Source organism: Colobus angolensis, unplaced genomic scaffold (assembly GCF_000951035.1).
Source record: "Colobus angolensis palliatus isolate OR3802 unplaced genomic scaffold, Cang.pa_1.0 Scaffold465, whole genome shotgun sequence".
Taxonomy (NCBI): Eukaryota; Metazoa; Chordata; class Mammalia; order Primates; family Cercopithecidae; genus Colobus; species Colobus angolensis.
The window spans coordinates 1,387,947-1,412,098 of NW_012118099.1; the positions used below are offsets into that span (position 1 = coordinate 1,387,947).

The 24,152-nt window shown below is 40.5% G+C and overlaps 1 long non-coding RNA gene across 1 annotated transcript in view; it reads left to right on the forward strand.

Annotated features, from left to right (window-relative positions):
- Positions 1-5,873: 5,873 nt before the first annotated feature.
- LOC105523465 overlaps positions 5,874-24,152 on the forward strand; it is a 97,267-nt gene continuing 78,988 nt past the window's right edge. The window contains exon 1 of the long non-coding RNA XR_001003611.1: positions 5,874-6,088. This is a non-coding gene — a long non-coding RNA (uncharacterized LOC105523465). The remainder of the gene's footprint in view (positions 6,089-24,152) is intronic.

Consider the following 24,152-nt stretch of genomic DNA (forward strand, 5'->3'; position numbering starts at 1 on the left):
CGAAATTTTTTACTTACTATGTGATTTTAATTCTTTCTATAGCTTGTTTTTTAGTATTTTATTTCCTTTTACAAAAATATGTTTTTAATTTCTCATAGAGACAGGGTTTCGCACTGTTGTCCAGACTGGGTGTCCAACTCCTGGCTTCAAGCAATCCTCCTGCCTGGGCCTCCCGAAGTGCTATGATTATAGCCACCTCGCCCAGCCTCTCTGTATACTTTGGATTCAAGTTCCTTCTCAGAGGGAAGTCTTACAAATATTTTCTCCTAGCCTGTGGCTTATCTTTTCATTCCCTTAACAGTATTTTTTTTTGCCAAGCAGTTAATTTTATGAAGTCTGATATCGATTTTTTCTTCCATAGATTATGTCTTTGATATTGTATTTAAAAATGCATCTTCAAACCCAATGTCTCCTTGATTTTCTCCTGTTATACTCTGGTACTTTTATAGTTTAATATTTTACTTTGGTCTATGATCCATTTGGAGTTAGTATCTGTGAAATGTGTAAGGAAACGTCTAGATTTATACCTATGCATTGGATGTCCAGTTGTTCCAGCAACACTTTTTGAAAAACTATCCTTTCTCCAGTGAATTGCCTTAGCTTCTTTGCCAAAGACCAATTAGCAATATTTGTTTGGATCCATTTCTGGGCTCTTTTCTGCTCCATTAGCCTACTTGTCTATTCCTTTGCCAATACCATACCATCTTGGTTATTATAACTTTATAGTATGTCTACAATAATAATTGTTAAATAACCTTTATAATAGCACAAATAATCCCTATTACCTTAAACTTTTACTTCTATTTCTTAGCATGTACCAATTCTACTGTAAAATTCTGCTGTTCTTAACCCTCAAGACTTTATTTGCTCACTTTATCTACCTTTTTGTTCACCTAGAAAACTCCTACTTAATAAGACACTTCTTCCAAGAAGTCTTTTAAGACTGTACCATTGTGGAGGAAGTGTTTCCCTCAAGGGCTTCCATAGAATTCTTTGCTTACTATACCTGTAGGAATTATTACTATATTTTTGTATATCCCTGTTACCAAGATCAGTGCTGGCACACGGACATTTAAACACTGGTTAGGAAATTACTAATGAGTATTTGTCTGTATATAAATATAACATAGCTGAAAACTAGGCTAAAGACAACAGCAAGCTAGGAAACTGATTTTGGAAAATGAATGATGACTAGTTGATTAAAAAGCTGGTAAAAATTAATAAATGACTACTAAGCTTCCATGGAGAACTTCACTCCTCTGTCTGAACCAATATTTTCTTCATTGATCATTACTGCTATTCATCTATTTATTTAATAGTTTCTTTATAATGCTGGATTCTGTACTAAATGCTAATAGAACAAAAAAATGAGTAAAATATCTGTCCTAAGCCCATCACAAATAATAATTTCTTAAGAAATAAATTTTAACTGTTATTTTCGATTCAGGGGTATATGTATAGGTTTGTTACACAGATATTATGTGATGCTGAGATTTGGGGTGTGACTGATCCCATCACCTGGGTAGTGAGCATAATGCTCAATAGTTTTTCTACCTTTGCCCACATCTCTTCCTCCCCACTCTAGGAGTCCCAGCGTCTTTTAGTGTCATCTTTATGTCCATGTGTACCCAATATTTAATTTCCACTTATAAATGAGAACAAGTGGTATTTGGTTTTCTGTTCCTGCATTAATTTGCCGAGATGGCCCCTAGCTACATCCATGTTGCTGCAAAGCACATAATTTCATTCTTTTTCATGGCTGCATAGTATTTCATGTTGTATATGTATCACTTTTTTAGAAAATCCAATCCTCTGTTGATGGGCACCTTGGCTGATTCCATGTTTTTGCTATTGTGAATAACACTACAATAAACATACACGTGAATGTATCTTTTAGGTAGAATGACTTATTTTCCGTTAGATATATACCCACTAATGGAATTGTTAGGTTAAATGGTGGTTCTATTTTAGTTCTTTGAGAAATCTCCATACTACATTCCTTTTTCTCTGCAGGTTCAACAGCATCTGTTGTTTTTCTAACTTTTTAATAATAGCCATTCTGATTGGTGTGAGACGGTATCTCATTGTGGTTTTGATTTGTATTTCTCTGATGATTAGTGATATTGAGCATTTTTCTTATGTCTGCTGGTCACTTGCAGGTCTTCTTTTGACAAGTGTCTGTACATGTCTTTTGGTCACTTTTTAATGGGGCTTTTTGGTTTTTGCTTGTTGTTCCAAACCCTTATATGGTTTGGATATTAGACCTTTGTCTGATGCATAGTTTGTGAATATTTTCTCTCATTCTGTAGGTTGTCTGTTTACTCTGTTGAGTTTCTTTTGCTGCCATCAGAAATAATTAAGTTGCAAAGTAATAAGTGCCAATTTATCAATGGGAACAAAGCCATAGACATAAAAAGAAGACTAAGATGGTGTAAGAAGATGAACATAGAGCTTAGCATCTTCCTTTAACCAATGGTTTAAAACATGCAGAACAAAACATAATGAGTTAGTTTGCATACTTGGAGTTGGTTTGATTATAAATATTTTAAACCTTCTAATCTATTTTATATTAATGATGATTTAAAGAACTTATTAATAGTATATATTAAAATAAAATGCAATCAGCTTCTATATCTGTTAGTATATTTAGCAGCTCAAGGTATCATTGGGAAATAGGCTGGATGACAGACGTGCTTTCCCCACATGAAGCAGTCCAAGAGCCTTCTAAGCCTTTATGATCTAAAACTACCAAAGAGAGAACGGATACTTGAACTGAGGTTGCAGCAGGAAAGATTTTTATGTAAATTTCCATTTATCCTTTCATAATGGCTTGGACATGAAATGTATTCCACCTACATGTCAAAGTTTTCATTTTCTAACACGAATTCCTCCCAGAGCCTCAATGCCAAGCTGTGTTCTCTCAGCCTTTTCTATCAACACGAGATAACAATTTATCTGACAGTTCTGTGATGAACATGTTAGGCAAAATTGGATAGATTGCTCTACCGTCACTGCATTATTATTCCTGCAATTCTAACTACAAAATGCTTCTTTCATGGATTAAGTAGGCAGTTATGATTAAATGCCTGGGCCCCAGCTATACTTGTGATTTCTTTCTTTTCACGTAAAAGACTGACTTGATTAGTAAGTTTTAGCAGCCACAGTATAATTTACTGTTAACATATAATGCACATTTGCAAGAGAATGTATATTACTGAATTTGTTGTAGACTAGATTGTTATATTTTCCATTTCCTTAAACTCAATTATCCTCAGCAAGTCACATTTACCCTGATTATATCCTGGTTAAAACATCTGCACTTTTGATTGCCCATATACCTCCCTGAATTTTCACTCTGGATACCAAAGAAGGATAATATTCAGTTTCATCTTTGACATGGAAGCATTTACAATTTTTCTGAATACAGATTGAACAAAGAACTTATTGCTTACCTCCCTATAAAGACAAGTTAAAGCATCTTTTTCTTCCATAATAACAGTTCTCAAAGGAATAGCACAGAGGGTCAATGTGTGGAGATGAATTGGCCACTATCTGTTTTGGGGGGGACTAGGGGCACAGTGTTCTCACAATCAAAAAGGCCTTAAGAAAGGAATAACTCAGAAAGACCCACATTTTTTTTTTTGAGATGGAGTCTCGCTCTGTCGCCCAGGTTGGAGTGCAGTGGCGTGACCTTGGCTCACTGCAAGCTCTGCCTCCTGGGTTCACGCCATTCTCCTGCCTCAGCCTCCTGAGTAGCTGAGACTACAGGCGCCCATCACCACTCCCGGCTAATTTTTTTGTATTTTTAGTAGAGACAGGGTTTCACCGTGTTAGCCAGGATGGTCTCGATCTCTTGACCTCGTGATCTGCCAGCCTTGGCCTCCCAAAGTGCTGGGAGTACAGGTGCGAGCCACCGCACCTGGCCAAGACCCACAGATTTATAATGGTTTTCTTCATGAGAAGAAACTTACGGAAAATTATATATTTTATGTAAATGTAAGATTCAAAAAAAGTCTGAAAGGTGCTAAGGATAAAAAATGCTGACCGAGTATGAGTTTACGCATGAAGTTTTGGGCACTGCCAAAGCACCAGGCTGTGGAGCTGAGGAACTTGGCTTCTGTGGCTGGAACAAACTCAAAGCTCCCTCAGGAGAGAAACCCTCTGATGCCACCAAGTTTACCTCCAAAAGGAAGCTCTGTGTTAAGAGACCTTATCTATCTTGGTCACTGCCAGAAGCATGAGTTTCCTCAGCTTATTAAAGCAAAAGTTTCAAAATATTAAATTATTACCGACTAGTTCACGGATAGCTGCTGTTGTGACTCCTCCAAATGATCTCCTACTGCTCCAGCCCCTTCTTGGTACTAGATGCTTCAGAGAGGCATCACCTGGCAGAAGGGTCATATCTGGCAGAGAAGAGCACTTCCAGGATACTGTCTGAGCACCACCAGTGTCAGTTCTGACTAATACTCCAGAACACTGGTTATCTAGTATCCTGGCTATCACTCTGTACCCAGTGATCTCAATAACACCACTGCACCCAGTGTTTTGGATATCACCTCTGCACCCGGCAATCTGGATATCACCCCTGTACCCAATGTTCGTATCTGCATCCAGAGGTCTGGATATTACCAGTGCATAGCACAGTGTCTGACACATAGTAGCTACTCAGTAACTTTTTCTCAATAGATTGATGAATATATAATCTATTTACTTATGTTATTTTTTATTTACACACTTTGCAGAAGCATTACCTCTGTGTTAGTTTAACCCTACACAGTTGTGTTCAGTAACAAAGTATCTAGCCCATTCATTCTGCACTGCTATTATCTCTATTTCCAATGCCATTAATCAAAACAACATTGAGTAAGCACCTACTAAGTGGCTGAAACCCTGGGCCTTGGAAAGACCCTACAGGAGTGAGCTGGAAATATGTTATATGCTTGGACTTCTTCCCAAGAGCACCGATCTCATAAATAATTCACAACTAGAAGAGAAAAGGAGATGTCAAAGAAATTAAATGACTCATAAGTGTGCTACTATTCTTCAGGCTCATCCTGACCTCTTTTTGGTTTTGGTGAGAGAGTCTATTTTTTTGACCATCTAAAAGACATAAAAATAGACACCAATTATATGACAAATTGCGAAAGCTTGAGGAGACCTCTGGATAGACATAGAATCCAAACCCAAAATAATTTATACTCATTGCCTACCTACTGCGTACCTAGCACTGTGCTGAGCCATGTGCACACAGCATTTCAGGCAGTGCCCACCACCATCCTACGAGCAAGTACTAGTCTTCATCCCATTTTATAGATGAGGTAACTAAGTTGTGGGGAGGCTAAATAATTTGTCTAACAGTACACGACTGACAAGTGCCAAAGACAAAATATAAATTCCTGTCTATCTACCTTATAATGATGTAAATTTAGGAGAGCCAGCTTCTCTTGAATTGTAAATTTTACGCTAGAATATCCAATATTTAAACTAGAGCATTCCTTGAACTTTTGTTTGGCCACTTTTTCTTTCATCTGACACACTTTGGTATGGTAACACTCTCCAGCATTTTCCTTGCACCCTTTTTTCATCATGCTCTTCTCTCCAATTCCCTCATCCAGAATGGCATGGCTTCCATAAGTGACTAAAAACCACCCTGGCAAAATGAGCTAGCATCTGCCCTGCTACAATTCAGACAGATCTGGATTTACTTCCTGACCCTCCTCACTTCATCCAACCAACACCTTGCCTCCCCTGTCCCCTGGTGCCCTTGACTACTGGTCTGTTTTCTATCTATTGTGACTGTATACACAGCTTGCCACTGAAGCTTGAGTCATAATCTATTCTATCTCTATCTCTGAAAATGATCTTTACTTCAACTTTCCTAAAGGATATAGATTTCGCTCTTCTTTGGCTCTGATAATTTGTGCCCAAACTTCAGACAAGTAATTCCTCAGATAAGCCTGCTGCTACCCTACTTGCATCTTACTTTTGCAAGCAGTTTCCATTCTTAGGCTAATAATTGAAGGCAGGATCAAGATATTCTATCTTCCTAGCCTATCCAAAATACCAAAAGGTTTTGTCACATTCAACAGTAAGTCAATATGGGATTATGTGCTATATATCTTCGTATTTTTCATAGTACCCAGCCCAGCCTTCTGCACTTAATATTACATGAATAAGTTAATCAATAAATGAAGGAATAGTTGGTTGTTTGATGAGCAGCTGGAGAAGAGCTGGCATAGCACATAGGTAAAGTAGAATATTATTTCATAGGTACCACTTGTATTTTTTTATTTCTACACAAAGTGTTTAAGAAATATTTGTTCATTAAGATTATTAGCATTGACCAGTAATTGATTTTGAGTCACTTATTTGGCTTACAATATTGTTAACTTATTAGCTACAATGTGTAAGACACCTACTGTATAGCAGCCAATATCTTGAGTACTTTCACAATTTTTCATTTTATAACGCAACAAAAGTTGAAGGTAAGTGTTAGTATCCATTTTTTACAGTAAAGGGAGGATAGAAGGTTCAGAGAGGTTAAGTAATTTGTGGAAGATCTGTTAGGAAATGAATAGGAGTCATGGATTTGATCCTACGTCACTCTAATTCCAAATTCTGAATCATTTTACTCTTTCTGCTATTTTGCACTACTTCATTGTAAAAGCAGTCTTATAAAATATCCTGCTAAAATTTTTCAGGTTTTTTTCAGGAGATGGAACTAGCACATTGTTTTTCATTAATACATTACAGCAGACTAGGTTGCAAGATCAGCTAGCTGTTTCCTAGCAGAAAAAAAGAATGACCTTGAATAAATGGAACCCAGGGTCAGTATATTTTGATGTGAGAAAAGGAAGTTGAAAAGATTCAGAGAAAGACTTCTACCCAGATTAACAGGGAGGTGAGTTCATAGTTCAGGGCTCTAAGTGACTGAGGAATAAAATTAGAACGCTAAATGCCCAGATGAGACAGTAACAAAAGACAAAAGGAGAAACTAATCAGACAACTGGGTAAGAGGATGATAGTGAGCAATGGGTGCTGAAAACATGCTTTCCTAGTTCACAAATATTTTGGGGAATAATTAAGACTTGTAGGGAGAAAAGTGAATTCCCAGCTCTACCTTCTCCCCATCTCTGGATTTGATTATAGGGATGAGGCTATTACTACAAAAAACTAACAGGGTATGAGAGGATAAGAGAAGTAGAAGATAATTCCAACCGGAAATAACATCAACTTTTAAAAGTTACCTAATGATGGATGAGGGCATTCAAGTCAAACTACAGATGTACTTTAAAAACTAAAAGCATGCCAAGCTTGAATTAGGGAATAAAGTAGAAGCAACCATTCTTGTGCATCAAAATGCAAAATTATTTGGTGGCTGCTGGTACTTTTAGATATAAGTCAATTTAATAGATAAAAATTTGTAATAGAAATGGCAGCCAGATGCAAAAGGTGACACCAAGCTATGGATAAATTCTTACTTCAGGTCCACAGGTCACCATAAAGAGTCATCTAAGCATGACCACTAGGTCTTTAGCTTGTAAAAAGTGAAATAGAGGTTCCTCTTCAAAGAGGCTTTCCTCCCTGTCTAATTAGGAATAAACAATAACTTCTCTTAGAAGCAAAATTTATTCAAAGGCCTGCACTAACATTCTTAGATGTCTGCTAGCCATAACAAAGAAATCAATGGACTTTATGTTCTTAGCTCCCACATTTTAGCCTAAATATTTGCCCTGGCATGCTTATACTGGTCCAAGCAAGCATTAGGTCATAGCCTGTTCCTCTTCCTTATTTGAAGGTGTTTTTACCTTTCTCAGCATTCCACGAGGTACTTCCTCCTTCCTTTGTTCTCCTCTGCCTTTGCCTCTGTTGGAAATGAGTAAGTTGCCAGCCAATCGGGACAAATACAGAATGTGAGGTCCCATTCCAGCCAGTGGAAACTGAACTCAGCAGTAGCATGGATGCGTCAGGTTATAAATGACCCTGTCTCCTTTGTTTGGTGTACTCTTGTGGCTAAACTGCTGGTGAGTGAACCCTTTCTGCAAAAAGTAAACTAGCCTTGCTGAGAGATCCCTTGTCTCAGTGTTGATTTTTGCGACACTGAGCATCTGTTCCCAACAAGCTGAAGTACCACAAAATGGAGTTTTTGGCCTCTCTCTCTCCACTTAAAGAATACACTTTTAAGGCTGAACATTTGTCTTAGGTTGTTAGAAAAGCTTAAACATGCAATTTTATCTGATATGAACTTAGGAATGTGCCCCAAGTTTGCTTTCAGGAAGAGATTTTTCCAACTTTATAAAAATCTTGCTCTTCTTTTTTATTGATGAGTTTCTTGAACTATGTCTGTGCACAATACAAGTCCTTTCCATTGTAGGTAAAGGTAGCCACTCAAACCAACTACAATCAGATGCCCTCTGAATCCCTTTGACTATTTCTCTTTGTCTTTGTGCTTGTTTCCTTGTGCTATTGTTTCTTGTGGCCTCATCAGGGACTTTTATTTCTAAGACTTCCTTCAGGCTACTGAGCTATGCACACAGGAAACTGGAAGTGCCTGAGAACTTGCATTCCCCCAGGGTGGTTTTAAAACAATGATTGATGGTGAAGGAAAATGAGAGTCCAGCTTTCTGGCCTCAGGTCAGGAGAGCTCTGAGGTTGGAGAAATTGTCCAGGGACTTTGCCTGAAATCATACCTTACTCTTCTCTCTGTAATGTTTCCTCTATTTCTTTAATAAATTACTTGCACATGAATCCTCATTGCAGAGTCAACCTCTAGGGAACCTGACCTAAGATACCAGCTCACATTAAAAAAGGCTGAAGTCATTTTAGTGAGGCTACTACAAGAGGCAATGACATGCTCTTGGAAACTGGAACTCAAAAGCACTTAGGTCCTAGTGCTTCTCTTCCAACCATTTACAATCCTTCCCCTCTGCTCTTCTGCTAGGAAATATGACCCATTAACCGGTAGACATGGCTCCCATTTTGGCATGGTTTTCAAACATTTTTGGTCCATAGTAATACCACAACCCAACATTCCCTCACATGTGCACATACACACAAAACATATAAACATAAAACAAATATTTGTGAAATAATGCTTGCTCTCCCTACCTGTGATAAACTCCATTTTCACTGTTTTCTGTTATAATTGAGTCTATTTCATTTTTTTTAAATGCTAGCAGCAACCAACTAAATTGATTTCAAGGCCCATTAATGGGTTATAACCAGTACCTTGGGACATTAAGTGTTTGCATCTAAATGCTAATATTACTACAAGAATTGTCCCAATAAGTCATTATCATCCACTAACACCTTGTGCAGCAGCTCATTATTCATGCAACAAATGTGTTTAGAGCATCTGCGCTGTGCAGGACATTTTTGCTGGGAGCCAAAAGGATACAAACATAAGAAGACATCAAACCTCACCTTTAAAAGTTCACTATTAGGAGCCATAGTCACAAGCAACAGAAGCCCATTTCGACTGACTGAAATAACATGAAATATATATCATATACACTATACAGTGTTCAATATGACTATCTATATAGTTTTATAATTACAGAGATGTAGTAGATGTTGATGATAGATAGAGAGAGAGTCATTTTTCCAGGACTATCAGGAGAGGGAGAGAACAAGGTAGAGAGTTGTACAGCCATAATTACAGTCATCATTGCACCCCAGAAGTGGAACTTTGCTGCCTCTGCTGAGCCCTCCAAGCTACAGCATATATGGCCAGCACTCCCAGCCCACCCTGGACCCCAGTTGCTATCACTGACATCACTGCCATTGCGGCCTTGGAAAAGTCTATGTGGCAGCCACAATAGACCTCACCAATACTAGATGGAGTACCCTATCACCACATCTCTGAAGCATCAGCTCTGGAATATAAATCCAAAGTGATTGTATCCTACTGTTTAAATCTGAGCCATGGGCCTTTGCATGGTGACTAAGAGTTTAGACTCTGGGGTGAGATTCTTTGGCTTCAAATCTTGGCTTTCCATTTACTTGCTGTGTGATCATAAAAATGTTACTTTCTCTCTCTGTGCTTCAGTTTCCTCAACTGTATCAATTAGATAGTAGTAGTACCTACTTCACAGGGTTGTTTAAGTATTAAATGAGTTACTACTTGTAAAGTGCTTAGAATCAAATGTTGGGGTTGTGACGAATATCTGAATTACTGGCAGCAAATCCGTATGGGTATGCAGCAACCTCAATTCTGGCCTCCTCACAAGAAAGAACTTGACTGAGGGCCATGAGGCAGATAAACAGACAGAGGCAAGTTTCAGAGCAGGGGTGGAAGTTAATTAAAATGCTTTAGAGCAGGAAAGAAAGGAAAGTACACTTGGAAGAGACCCAAATGGGCACCATGGAGATCCAATGTGGCATTTGACCTTTGGACTTGGGGTTTTATATGTTGGCATACATCCAGGGTCTTGCTTCCCTTTTCCTATGATTATTCCCTTAGGGTGGGCTTCTGCATGTGTGATATCCTTGTACTTTGGAGGTGAGCATGCGCAGTGTGTTTAAGAAGTTGTATGCTAGACAAATAACAAGTTCTGAAATTGAAGCAGTAATAGCCTACCAACCAAAAAAAGTCCAGGACCAAATGGATTCACAGCTGAATTCTACCAGAGGTACAAAGAGTAGCTGGTACCATTCTTTCTGAAACTATTCCAAATAATAGAAAAAGAGAGACTCCTCTCTAACTCATTTTATGAGGCCAGCATCATCCTGATACCAAAACATGGCAGAGACACACAAAAATAATTTCGGGCCAATATCCCTGCTGAACACCAATGCAAAAATCCTCATTAAATACTGGCAAACAAAATCCAGCAACACATCAAAAAGCTTATCCACCACAATCAAGTCAACTTCATCCCCGGGATGCAAGGCTGATTCAACATACGCAAATCAATAAAGGTAATCCATCACATAAACAGAAACAATGACAAAACCACCTGATTATCTCAATAGATGCAGAAAAGGCCTTTGATAAAATTCAACACCCCTTCATGCTAAAAACTCTCAATAAACTAGGTAATGATGGAACATATCTCAAAATAATAAGAGCTATTTATGACAAACCCATAGCCGATATCATACTGAATGGGCAAAAGCTGGAAGCATTCCCTTTGAAAACCAGCACAAGACAAGGATGCCCTCTCTCACTACTCCTATTCAACACAGTATTGGAGGTTCTGGCCAGGGCAATCAGGCAACAGAAATAAATAAAGCGTATTCAATTAGGAAAAGAAGAAGTCAAATTGTCTCTGTTTGCAGATGACATGATTGTATATTTAGAAAACCCCATCATCTCAGCCCCAAAACTCCTTAAGCTAATAAACAACTTCAGCAAAGTCTCAAGACAGAAAATCAATGTGTAAAAATCACAAGCATTCCTAGACACCAATAAGAGACAAACAGAGAGCCAAATCATGGGTGAATTCCCATTCACAATTGCTAAAAATATAATAAAATACCTAGGAATACAACCTACAAGGCATGTGAAGGACCTCTTCAAGGAGAACTATAAAACACTGCTCAAGGAAATAAGAGAGGACACAAACAAATGGAAAAACATTCCATGCTTATGAATAGGAAGAATCAATATCATGAAAATGGCCATACTGCCCAAAGTAATTTATAGATTCAATGCTATGCCCATCAAGATACCATTGACTTTCCTCACAGAATCAGAAAAAGCTACTTTAAATTTTATATGAAACCAGAAAAGAACCTGTATAGCCAGGGCAATCCTAAGCAAAAAGAAGAATGCTGGAGGCATCATGCTACCTGACTTCAAACTATACTACAAGGCTACAGTAACCAAAACAGCATGGTACTGGTAGCAACACAGATATGTAGACCAATGGAACAGAACAGAAGCCTCAGAAATAACACCACACATTCACAACTATCTGATCTTTGACAAACCTGACAAAAACAAGCAATGGGGAAAGGATTCCCTATTGAATAAATGGTGTTGGGAAAACTGCCTAGCCATAAGCAGAAAGCTGAAACTTGATGCCTTCCTTATACCTTATACAAACATTAACTCAAGATAGATTAAAGACTTAAAGGTAAAACCTACAACCATAAAAACTCTAGAAGAAAACCTAGGCAATTCTGTTCAGGACATAGGCATGGGCAAAGACTTCATGACTAAAACACCAAAAACAATGGCAACAAAAGCCAAAATTGACCAATGGGATCTAATTAAACTAAAAAGCTTCTGCACAGAAAACAAAACAAAACAACAACAACAAAAAAACTACCATCAGAGTGAACAGGCAACCTACAGAACGGAAGAAAAGATTTATAGGCCCCTCATCTAACAAAGATCTAATATCCAGAATCCACAGGGACTTAAAACAAATTTACAATTAAAAAACAGACAATCTCATCAAAAAGTGGGCTAAGGATATGAACAGACAGTTCTCAAAAGAAGACATTTATGCTGCCAAAAACATATGAGAAAAAGATCACTGGTCATTAGAGAAATGCAAATCAAAACCACAATGAGATACCATCTCATGCCAGTCGGAATGGCAATCATTAGAAAATCAGGAGCAATAGTTGCTGGAGAGGATGTGGAGAAATGGGAACTCTTTTACACTACTGCTGGGAGTGTAAATTAGTTCAACCATTGTGGAAGACAATGTGGCGATTCCTCCAGGATCTAGAACCAGAAATACCATTTGATCCAGCAATCCCATTACTGGGTATATACCCAACTGATTATAAATCATTCTAGTATAAAAACACCTGCACACGTATGTTTATTGTGGCACTGTTCACAATAGCATAAGACTTGGAACCAACCCAAATGCCCATCAGTGATAGACTGGATAAAGAAAATGTGGCACATATCCACCATGGAATACTATGCAGCCATAAAAAAGGATGAGTTCATGTATTTACAGGGACATGGATGAACCTGGAAACCATAATTCTCAGCAAACTAACACAAAAACCAAATGCCACATGTTCTCACTCATAAGGGGGAGTTGAACAATGGGAACATATGGACACAGGGAGGGGAACATCACACACTGCGGCCTGTCGGGGGCTGGGGGGCTAGGAGAGGGATAACATTAGGAGAAACACCCAATGTAGATGACAAGTTGATGGGTGCAGCAAACCACCATGACATGTGTATACCCATGTAACAAACCTGCATATTCTGCACATGCATCCCAGAATTTAAAGTGAAAGAAAGAAAGGGAAATCTGAACTGTCCATTATGTATTAAAGGAACTGAATTAATAAAAAGAATACCCCAAACACATAAAAGAAGTTGTATGCATGGTCATTTGAGGTTTTCTTCCCTTTTCCAGTGGAATACCCTTGGAAGGTCATACTCCATCATTTTTTCCCTTAATGTGCATGCCTGAGCCTACTGACCCAATTCCTGAGATTTTATTGGAAGCTGATTACCAATTTCAAGTGTTTTATCTGTTTGGAAAATTCCCTGTCCCTGGTGTGATCAATTATCACTTTAGTGTGACAACTTTGGACCATCAGGAAATTGTGTCTCCTTGGTGCTGGATGCAAATTATCATTTTTAAAAATTCATTATTTTTTAATTTTACTTTAAATTTTAGGAAACGTGCAGAACGTGCAAATTTGTTACATAGGTATACGTGTGTCATGGTGGTTTGCTGCACCTATCAGCCCATCATCTAGGTTTTAAGCCCTGCGTGCATTAGCTATTTGTCCTAACGAAACCTGCCTCATTGTCTGAGGTGTCAGCCGAAGTTTAGTCTTGCAGCCAAGGAAATCAAGGACACAGACACTCCAAAGGTGAGGTTAGAGCAGAAGTTTAATAAGCAAAAGGAAGAAAGCTCTCTGAAGCAGAGAAGGGTCCCAGAAAGATGGGCTGCCATTTTACAGTGAAATGCAAGAGTTTTAATAGACAAGCTGGTGTGGAGGGGTGCTTCATTTACATAAAGCATTAGTTTCTTAATCCCCATCCCACCCTTTCTAGTGCTTATATGGGCTTTTTAGCCTGAGTTACTCCATGTTGCTTATCTCTTCCTACTGCTCATGTATTAAAAAGGCAGGGGGCAGAACACTACAAGGTGGATGTGCCTGGTTCAAGGTAGCTCTCCTAATTGATACTGCTGCAAGCACTTCCCCTGTGTGAGCCACCTTGTCTGAACATGTCCAGAAAAGGAGAGGGCTGTGCTTACTGGGGCCCACTGTATGTCTGTACATCACACAGGAGGCCCCTTTCTGAGTTAGATGCGTTAGAGCTTTCCTTCCTTTATCTGTGTTTGCAGCCTGATCTGTCAGGTGATTCTTTACTGAAAGAGAAATTACCTCTTGGGTTATTTTTTGTCAGAAGAGAAGATGCTTTTTGTCAGAAGGGAATTCTACTGAGGACCCTGGCCCTATCTGCCTAGTTCATCTCTCTCTCTCTCTCTCTCTCTCTCTCCCTGCCCCCCATCTCGCATTCCTTCCTCAGGAGTGGAGACCCTAACAGTTGTTAGGGGGTTTGGGCAACAACTCGTCTAGCTACTTCCTGCTGGAGAGGGTCACTGAGTGGGGAAACAGCAACTAGGGTTCCTCCTGAGGTCAATCTAGAGGTCCTCAGGAGAATGGAGTGTCCAAGTGTGTGTGTGGGGCAGGGGCAGGGCTCAATTTGTAGCACCATTTGGAGTTTGATAGCTTCTAGGTGAGGAGATGAAGCTGGTCAGGAGATTTAACAAACATGGTCCAAATATTAAAGCTAGTACAATCATTAATAGTGGATTAATAGTGGGCCTGCCAAAGAGAGGAGCCAGGATCTCCAGTTTAGCCATTTAGACCAAGAGCCCCATAACTCTGACAGTTGTTATATCTCAGAAGCCTGATCAGCTAATTTTTGGGTGGCATACCTCACTATCCCTGATTAGTTGACATAGAAACAGCATTCTTCCTCCCAAACAAGGTGTAGGTCACACTTTTCAGCAGTTAAGAGGTCTAGAACCTGCCTATTTTATAGAGCAGCTGCTGCCAACGAGTCTATTTGATTTTGTATAGTATCAATGGTTCGGACAATGTCCTTTAAACTTTTTGTCAAGTCTTTGGATGAGCCTTCATAGTAGGACAGAGAGGTTGCTAGTCCTTCAGGCCCTGTCCCTACACTTGCTGCTATTCCCAAGTGACATAGTTTGGCTGTGTCCCCATTCAAACCTCAACTTGAATTGTATCTCCCAGAATTCCCATGTGTTGTGGGAGGGACCCAGAGGGAGGTAGGTAATTGAATCATGGGGGCCAGTCTTTCCGGTGCTATTCTCACGATAGTGAATAGTTCTCATAAGATCTGATGAGTTTATCAGGGGTTTCCACTTTTGCTTCTTCCTCATTTTTCTCTTGTCGCCACGAGGTAAGAAGTACATTTCACACCCCCCCACCCCCGCTATCATTCTGAGGCTTCCCCAGCCATGCAGAACTGTAAGTCCAATTAAACCTCTTTTTCTTCCCTGTCTCAGTTATGTCTTTACCAGCAGTGTGGAAACAGACTAATACAATTGGTAAGAAAATGTCATCCATACAACATTTCAAAAGGGCTTAAACTTAATTTTGAGGGGTATTTCTTATTAATAGTAGGACCATGGGAAGGAGACTAGTCCAGGGAAGGTGAGTCTCTTGAGACAACTTTCTGAGGTGTCTTTTGATAATGTCATTTCTTTTTCTACCTTTCCTGAGGACTGGGGTGTCCAGGCACAATGGAAATGATATTGTATGCCTAGTGCCTTTGAGACCCCCCTGAGTGACAGCTGCTTTAAATGAATGGCCATTGTCTCTTTGGAGGTATTTAGGGAGTCCAAAGCAGGGAATTATTTCATTGATTAATACTCTTACTACCTCGGATGCCCTTTATGTTTGACATAGAAACGCTTCCACCCAGTTAGTGAACGTATCCACCCATACCAGGAGATACTGAGTGCCCCTCGATTTTGGCATATGGGTGAAGTCTATTTGCCAGTCCTCCCCTGGATAACTTCCCATTCTCTGAGCTCGAGGGGGAAGAAGCCATCTGTTGAGGGAGGTGTTTTTAAGGCAGATTTCACAAGCATTAACAACCTGCTTGACTGTTTTTAGTAGGTTCTCCTCTGAGAATAATCTTTGGACACATTGATAAGTTTTACTCTTCCCTAGATGAAAAGTTTGGTGAAGAGTCTTAATGACCTTTCACTGGTTGGAGGCCAGCAAGTGGATCTTGCATCCTCTGACTGCAACTATTCTGATGGCTAGAAAGTGAATCCGTGAGAAATGGCCCATTCTGTTTCTGCAGGAGAATACTGAGGCTTCATTTCCCTGATGGAGTCTTCCCAGATTAGAGGGCCTTCGAGGGTGTTGGCACTCTGAGGCTTTCATGCTGCTGACTTGGCTGCCTAGTTGGCTAACTTATTTCCCTCAGCTATTTCATCTGTTCCTTTCTGATGTCCTTTACAATGCATTACTGCTACTTCTTGTGGAAGGAAAACTGAAGATAACAGCCTGCTAATTTCCTGATGGTATCTCGTGGGAGACCCATTAGGAGTGAGAAAGTGTCTCTCCTTCCAATTGGTGGCACGAGCATGGAGGATAAGAAAGACATATTTGGAGTTGGTATAAATGTTAGCTGTTTTTCCTTTGCTTAATTCAAGTGCCCTTGTGAGAGCTATCAGCTCAGCTAATTGGGAGCTTGTGCCTAGTGAGAGAGACACACTTTTAAAGATTCGGGGTGACTACTGCATACCCTGCCTTATAGACTCTCAGCTCTACAAAGAAGCACCCATCTATAAAGAGGGTCCAGCCTGGATTTTCTAGGGGAGTTTCCCTGAGATCCTCCATGGCTGCATAGGTTTCTATTACAACTTACTCACAGTCATGTTCAGGTTCCTCAGTTTCCTCTGGGAAGAAGGTGGCAGGATTCAGGTGAGAGCGTTTTTAGTTGGGCTGCAGACTCCTCTACTAGTAGAGTCTGGTATTTAAGGAGGTGGCTCTCTGTTAGCCAAAGGCCTCCTCTAGAGGACAGAAATTCTGCCACATTATGTGGGGTATAAACAGTTAAACTATTCTCCAGAGTTTATTTGGTGGCTTCTGGCACCAGTAGGGCCACTGCTGCAACTGCCTGGAGGCAGGCTGGCTATCCTTTAGTCACCAGGTTCAGTTCCTTACTTAGGTAACCCACTGGCTGTTGAGCTGGCTCCTAGGTCTGAGTTAAAACTCCCAGGGCCATTCCCTTTCTTTCTGACATGTAAAGACAATGCCTTCCCTATTGGAAGACTAAGGGTTGGTGCCTCAGAGCTTGTTTTAACTGGTCAAAGACCCTTTTTGACTCTGGATCCCATATCAAGGAATGAGTCTTGGCTGCCTGAGTTTCCTTTATTAACTGGTATAAGAGACAGGCCATTTCCCCATTCCCAGGTATCCATAGCCTGCAAAATCCTATAATGCCCAAAAATCCTCTTAGCTGCTTTAGGGTTTTAGGGAGGGTGAAGGAAGAAATGGGCTTAATCCTTTCTTCTCCCAGTGCTCTGGACCCTTCAGATAACACTAAACCCAGGTACTTCACTGAGGTTTGGCAAAGCTGGGCCTTGGATTTTGAAACTTATATCCCCTATTGGCTAAGAAATTGAGAAGGGCCTTGGTGTCTTCCAGAGAAGCTTTCTCCGTTGGAGCACAAAGAAGAATGTCATCTGCATACCGTAGGACTTTAGCCTGAGAATGAGAAAACTCAGAAAGGTCTTTAGACAGTGCTTGTCCGTACAAGTGAGGGGTATCACAAAACCTTTGTGGCAACATCGTCCAGGTTAACTGGGCAGTCTGGCCAGAGGGATCTTCGAAGGCAAATAGGTATTGTGAGTCAGGGTGTAGTGGTATGCAGAAAAAAAAGGCATCTTTTAGGTCGAGCACTGTGGACCATTTAGTTTCCTCAAGTATTTGGGTTAGCAAAGTATAAGGATTAGGGACTACTGGATGAATTGGGACTATGGCCTCATTAATGAGGCAGAGGTCCTGAACTAGTCCCCTTCCCCACTGGGTTTCTGCATCCCTAATATTGGGGTGTTGCAGAAACCAGTGCAGTGTTTGAGAAGGCCTTGCTTCTTCAGATTATTAATAATGATCTCTGGCCCTTTTCCAGCCTCTGGCTTTAGGGGATATTTTCTTTGGTTAGGAAAAGATGTGGGATCCTCAGGATGTATTTGGACCAGTATAGCAGTTATAACTTGGCCAATTTTCCCCTGGCTTGCCCACACCTCTGGGTTAATATTGGTTGACACCAAGGGAAGACAAAGAGTCTGTACTGGGGCCATAAGGATGCTGGCTCCCATGCCAGCTAAAATGTCTCTACGTAATAAGGTAGTGGAACTTTCAGGTATGACTAAAGAGGCATGTGTAAATAGTAGTTCCCCCTAGCTACAACTAAGGGGTTGAGAAAAATATAGGGTTAGAACCTTTCCTGAGACACCCTTCACAATCGTGCTATGGGAGGAGGGGAAGCCTGGATTGGAGAACAGAGAGACTGGCTTCAGTGTCCAGAAGGAGGTCTACCCTCCTTCCTTCCATTTCCAGAATCACCTGGGGCTCCTGGGTGTAATGGCAGTTTGGGCCACTGGAGCTGAGGAACTGAGCCCTGGGACCCATGGGTCCTGCTGGAGCATTTGGGAGACCAGTTCTGGACCTGGTGACCTATGTCTCTGTGGACAGTCTGACCTCTAGTTGTCCCTGCCACAGGCTGGACAGGGTCGAGGTGGCTTCCTTCTGCCTGGACAGTCCTTCTTAAAGTGCCCTGGTTTGCCACATGGATAGCAATTAGTGGATCCTGAACTTTACAGGCCTCTAAAGCAGCCATCAGAGACTCCATACTTCTCCTGTGCTTCCTCTCTTTTTCCTGGGCCTCCTCCTGATCCCTATTGTAAAAGACCGAGATGGCCACCCTCAGGAGGTTCTCCAGAATACTATCTGGTCCTATAGCCTGTTTCTGTAATTTTCTTCTAATATCAGGGGCTGCCTGAGTAATAAACTTGTACTTTAGGACTAGCTGTCCTTCAACTGAGTCAGGAGACAGGGAAGTATGTTTTATTAAGGCCTCTCTTAGCCTTTCCATGAAAGCCAAGGGATTCTCATCTGGTCTCTGATCTGTTGTGGACAGCTTAGAGTAATTAAGAAGTTTGGCCCTAGTTTTTCATAGGCCCTCCAATATGCACATTAAAAAGTGTTTCCTCTTCCATTCATCTGTGGGGTCACTACAGTCCTAGCCAGGGTTTTCAGGGGGTATTGCCTCTCTTCCTGTTGGGAATGGTTGTTCTATAATTTCCTCCGCTCCCTTATCTCTACTCTTCTTTTTTGGCCTGCTATAAGAAACATGTTGTTCGACCCTGAACTTTTCTGCTGCCTGCCTCTCAGCAGCTGTTAGGGTTTGGTTTAAGACTAACGTAACATCTCTCCATGTGAGGTCATACACCTGGGCTAGATTTTGGAAAGCCTCTGTATACCTGTTGGGGTCATTAGAGAACCTACCCAGGTCTCCTTTTATTTGTCTAAGGTCTTTCGATGGGAAGGGAACCTGAACCCTACTGGCACCACGTCCATTGGGCATTTCATGCAGGGGTAAAAGTGAAACTGGGGAAGTGGGGAGTTTTGGAAGTGGTGAAACTAGAGGAGCCAACAGCACAGTTGGAGGAGGGAGCCCTGGATAATGGGGAGAGGAGGGGCTGAGACACTTAATAGTTGTCTCAGAGGATTCCCCAGAAATTTGTTTTCTTAGGTTTGGGGAATCATTCTCCATGGGTGTGCCAGATCTGACTGCTAAAAGAGCTGGGTCAATTGTGCATTGCTTGCAGAGATCTGTGTTGTCCCATAGGGCAAAGAAAGCCTGTACATAGGGACTTCAGATCATTTAACCTCCCATCTACAGAAAAGATCTAATTGTTGGATAATATTAAAATCAAGACTTCCTTTAGAAGGTCAGGTTTGTCTGTCCCCAAGCTAGTAAGAAGGCCACCCCCTTGTGCAAAAGAATATAAGCCACTTTTTCTTCAGAGTCTTGGGGTCAAAGGACTTCCACTGCTTCAGAATGCACTCGAGAGGAGTGTAGGCTGAAGATGGTTTGTTACCCATCTAGAAAGAGCTGGGGAAGGAAAGACATCCCTTAGTCTTCTCCCTCCTTTTGGAGTGACCCAGGTGTAGAGGAAGACAGTGGGGGCATCCCCACTACTATTCTCCTTCCTTTGTTCCCTGGGCCCTGGCATCCATTAAAGGTACTGCTCCTGGGTGCAAGCATGATTATTCCTGCCTGACCCACTCCTCCGGATCCATGGATGGAGGACCCAGAGGAGTGGGTCAGGCAGAAATAGTCACGTTCACCTGTGTGAGAACCTAGTCTTTCGCTAATTCCCCTTTGATTCCTTAGATTTGTGTGGCCGGCGTGTCTCCCCTATAGATGGATCTCGGGAGAGACTATGTAATAGTTGCATCTGGGCCAGGCCCCTCAATGAAGGCAGCATTCTGAGTTGGGCCCTATAGTCTGCTATTATGGTCTGATAACTGCCAAACCACCACCTGATAGTCATCTAATATTCCCGGTGTGTGGTGGGGGAGCCCTCTGCTGTGCTGCTGATGGCTGACAAGGTTCCTACTCTAACACAATGGCTACTGCCATGAAGAATTGAAACAGGGAATATCTTGAGTTTCAAATTTTATGATGAGAGATGAGCTCAGCATCCAATCAAAACTCAAAAATTGCTCACACGATGAGCAATCCAAAAAAGAATGACCAATGTCTATTATCTAAGCTAGTAGAATGGCTGAAAGGATGAGTTTCATGATAGATTCTTGCCCTCTGAGATAAGCACTCTGTGGAAATGGAACATGGTGTGAAAGGAAAGGAAAATCTTGGGAGCCCAAACCCACTATAGCTAAGGGAAAGTTAAGCCTGAGAACTAAGTGATGTGAAAACTACCTTCCTTTTGTTCCCAAACAGATAGCTGTAATTTCACATTATGATTTTATCCTATGTGAAAATATAGATTTACTGAGCACAAGATGAATACACAATTCACTTTTCCCCTCCCTCCCTCTTTCACATGTAAAACGTAGATTCGTAAGCTCTAATCAAGGCCTCACAAGAATAACTACCGTACCAACTTTTTTTCCCTTTCCTCCTTTCCTTCCTATTTGTTTCTTTCCTTTTATATATTTAAACCCTCAAAAACCTCTTTGGGAAAGGCAGAGGCTACAGATCCTACTGTAACTTGTGTTTTTTTTTGTTGTTGTTGTTATTTTTCCCCAGGTGCATCCTCAACCTCGGCAAAACAAACTTCTAAATCAACTGAGATCCACCTCACTCTCTTTTTAGTTTACAATAGGACGCACTGTGAAAAGGTCTGAGGCTTTGTAGGCCCTGGACTGGAAAAGACTGGCAGCCAGAAATCGGTGTGAAGAAAAATCCAGGTACAAAGCAGAGTGAAGAGAAGAGAGGAGATGATTGCTAAAGACCTCTCTACTTGACAGTTGCACCATGGACCACACCTGCTCCCCACCACACTGAGATCATATTGCATTCTACAGCAGTAGACTTCAAGTATTTTTGCTCATATATCCCCTAAAAGAATTTTGCAAACTATTTATATCCCATAGACTTTTACGTTAACATCTAGAATTTTTATCATAAATTTAAATAGCTGAAAATGTGGTGATTTCTGGCACATAATAGAGATGCTTTAAATATATTTTCCTCAAAATCTTGAAGCTTCTGATTTAGTTTTTTTAATTTTTAGAAATTGTCTTTCCTTATAAGGAAAATGACAAATAAGGTTCTCAGTTTCAAATTGAGGAAAGCAGACTTAATTTATGTCAGAAAGAAATCTGACTGTATTTGAATTGAAATGTATGTGTGAATCCACATCCCTGTGCTACCATCTGATTTCTGAATTCCTGTTTTAGAAGAGATAGAGAAGGCATGGAACTCAGCCATGAGTTTGAGGTCTGATGAAATAATGTGTTGCCCCCTCTAATATTTTTCTACTGGAGGCTCTCTTTGTTTCCTCTCATACAATAATCCCTTATGAGCTGTGAAGTGTCAAGTTTTCCCCTGAGTAGCTTAGTGGTGAAGTCCTGAGCAATGCACCATAGTCGAATTTGGGATACGTGAAGTGGGAGGAAGTCAGCTGCAAAAGGGGAAATGGGAAGCGAGAGCCCATAGACCACAGACACATTTGTAGGTTGCCAGTTTAGGAAAGAATACATTTAGAAGTATGGAAGTTTATTCCTTAAAAAAGATCTCAGCTTACATGCCCATTGGAAAATCTTCATATACCACCCATTAGTGTGTATGTCCCAGTTTAAAACAAACAAAAACCCTAGAGTAATATTTAACTCAGTAATCTTTAAATTATTATATGTAGAATTTTCCATCAGGATGCATATAATGTATTTGTTTTATATCTAGTGTTTTAGCCAATCAGTACTGATATGGTGGAATGGGTAACACTCTCCTCCTCCCTATCCCCTCTACGACTAAAAAAAAGGATCACTTAGCAAATGGTACTAATAGTTTAGATTACACATTGAATTCTACCGTCTTTTGCTAGAAGCTTAACTTTTTAGGGGGCCCTAGAATGCCTTTGGTTCTAAATTAATCTTGGCAAAATAGTTCATTTAATTGTGATATGATATGAATATTTTATAAAGTGCTATCCTACTTAAAGCAAATATATAATTCAAGAAAAAGCAAAATTTAGGATACTAAGGAATTTTGCCAAAGTGTTTTAAAGAGGAGAGCCAATGAGATGGGGAGGTACTGAGTCCTTGGTTCTTTACCTACCATGGTAGGAAGCCTCAGGGCCTTTGGAGCCAATACCAGCAAACCACTTCTGCAGAGGTCTGGCCTCAGAGCAAGGATCTTTCTGTACCACATGCTCTAAAGAGCTTGTGCTGACCACATATATTTAGACAGTTTTTAACCTAGGTTCCACAATTATTGTCAAGTTGGTTTTAAAAAGAAATCTTCCTTTCTTTCTCAAACATGTACATGACTGATACAGAATTCTATAAGAAATGAGAAATTCACACAGTAACCTTTATACATTTTCATGGCTGGCAAAATTCTTAGGGAACTTCTGTGTTATTCAATTTGTCAAGGCAATTCCTGTGTGGCAAACCACGTTTTTCATTCTCAATCCTTTACTTTCTCTCTGAATGGTGAGAAACTGACACTCACAGATAGACTGAAAGCTAAATAAGTGATTAAGTGATTGAATGGATGAATGAAAACCTATTAAATGCAAAGCATCTAGCCAAATTCCTTTGGACTAAGCAAGTTTAGTTCTCCTCTCGAGGAGCAGATTATTCCTTCATTTCCTTTTCCTTCTATTTCCCTGAATTTGTCTGCAGGCAAGTGTCCAGTAATTCTAAAAACTCCTTGAAATGACTAAAACAGTAAAGCTGAGACATGACAGACTGCTGGAGAGCTAGGCTTGGGGCCAGCAATGCTGAAATCACCATGAACTGCTGTCAGGGTCTCAGGAGCAGGGCGAGGCAAGAGCAACTAGGACTATGGCCCTCAATCGCCTGTCTGATGCAATACTCTGGTTTAGTAAGAGCAGAGAGGATGGTAGAAGGGGAGAGGTGGAACAGAGAGGAGATGAGATATAAGGCAACCAAGTTAACTGATTACACAGCTCAGGTTTTCTCTTTAAATGTTAGGCTCCCATAAGGACAAATTCCACTCCATCTGTTACTAACAACAAATGAGAATAAACGTAGTACCCCACCCTCAAAGATATAATGGTTTCTTTGAAAGTGGTGAATTTAGTTTAATCTCTAACCTTTCTCTTCTATCAACACCGGATATTGTTAAAAATGTATTTTATGATTATGTTTCCAGAAATTTTTTTTACACCTTTTAACCAGAGTGAGTTTTATGTCAAGAGCTGCTAAAGGGCTCCCTAGACTTGATCTTCTGTCTGAAGTGTAAGCTTTTATACTCTACAAAGGAGATGATGTTGCCAGACCTATACACATGACTTTGTGACTAGAAGGAGGTCAAGGATTCACAGCTAGTTAGTTGTTAATTGCCAACCCAGTAGCTATTTCCCACTCTCCTTGTAGAGGGAACTCTAATTTGTTTTGGTGTCCTTCAGCACAGGTGGCTTGACCTAGCTCAGGCATACATC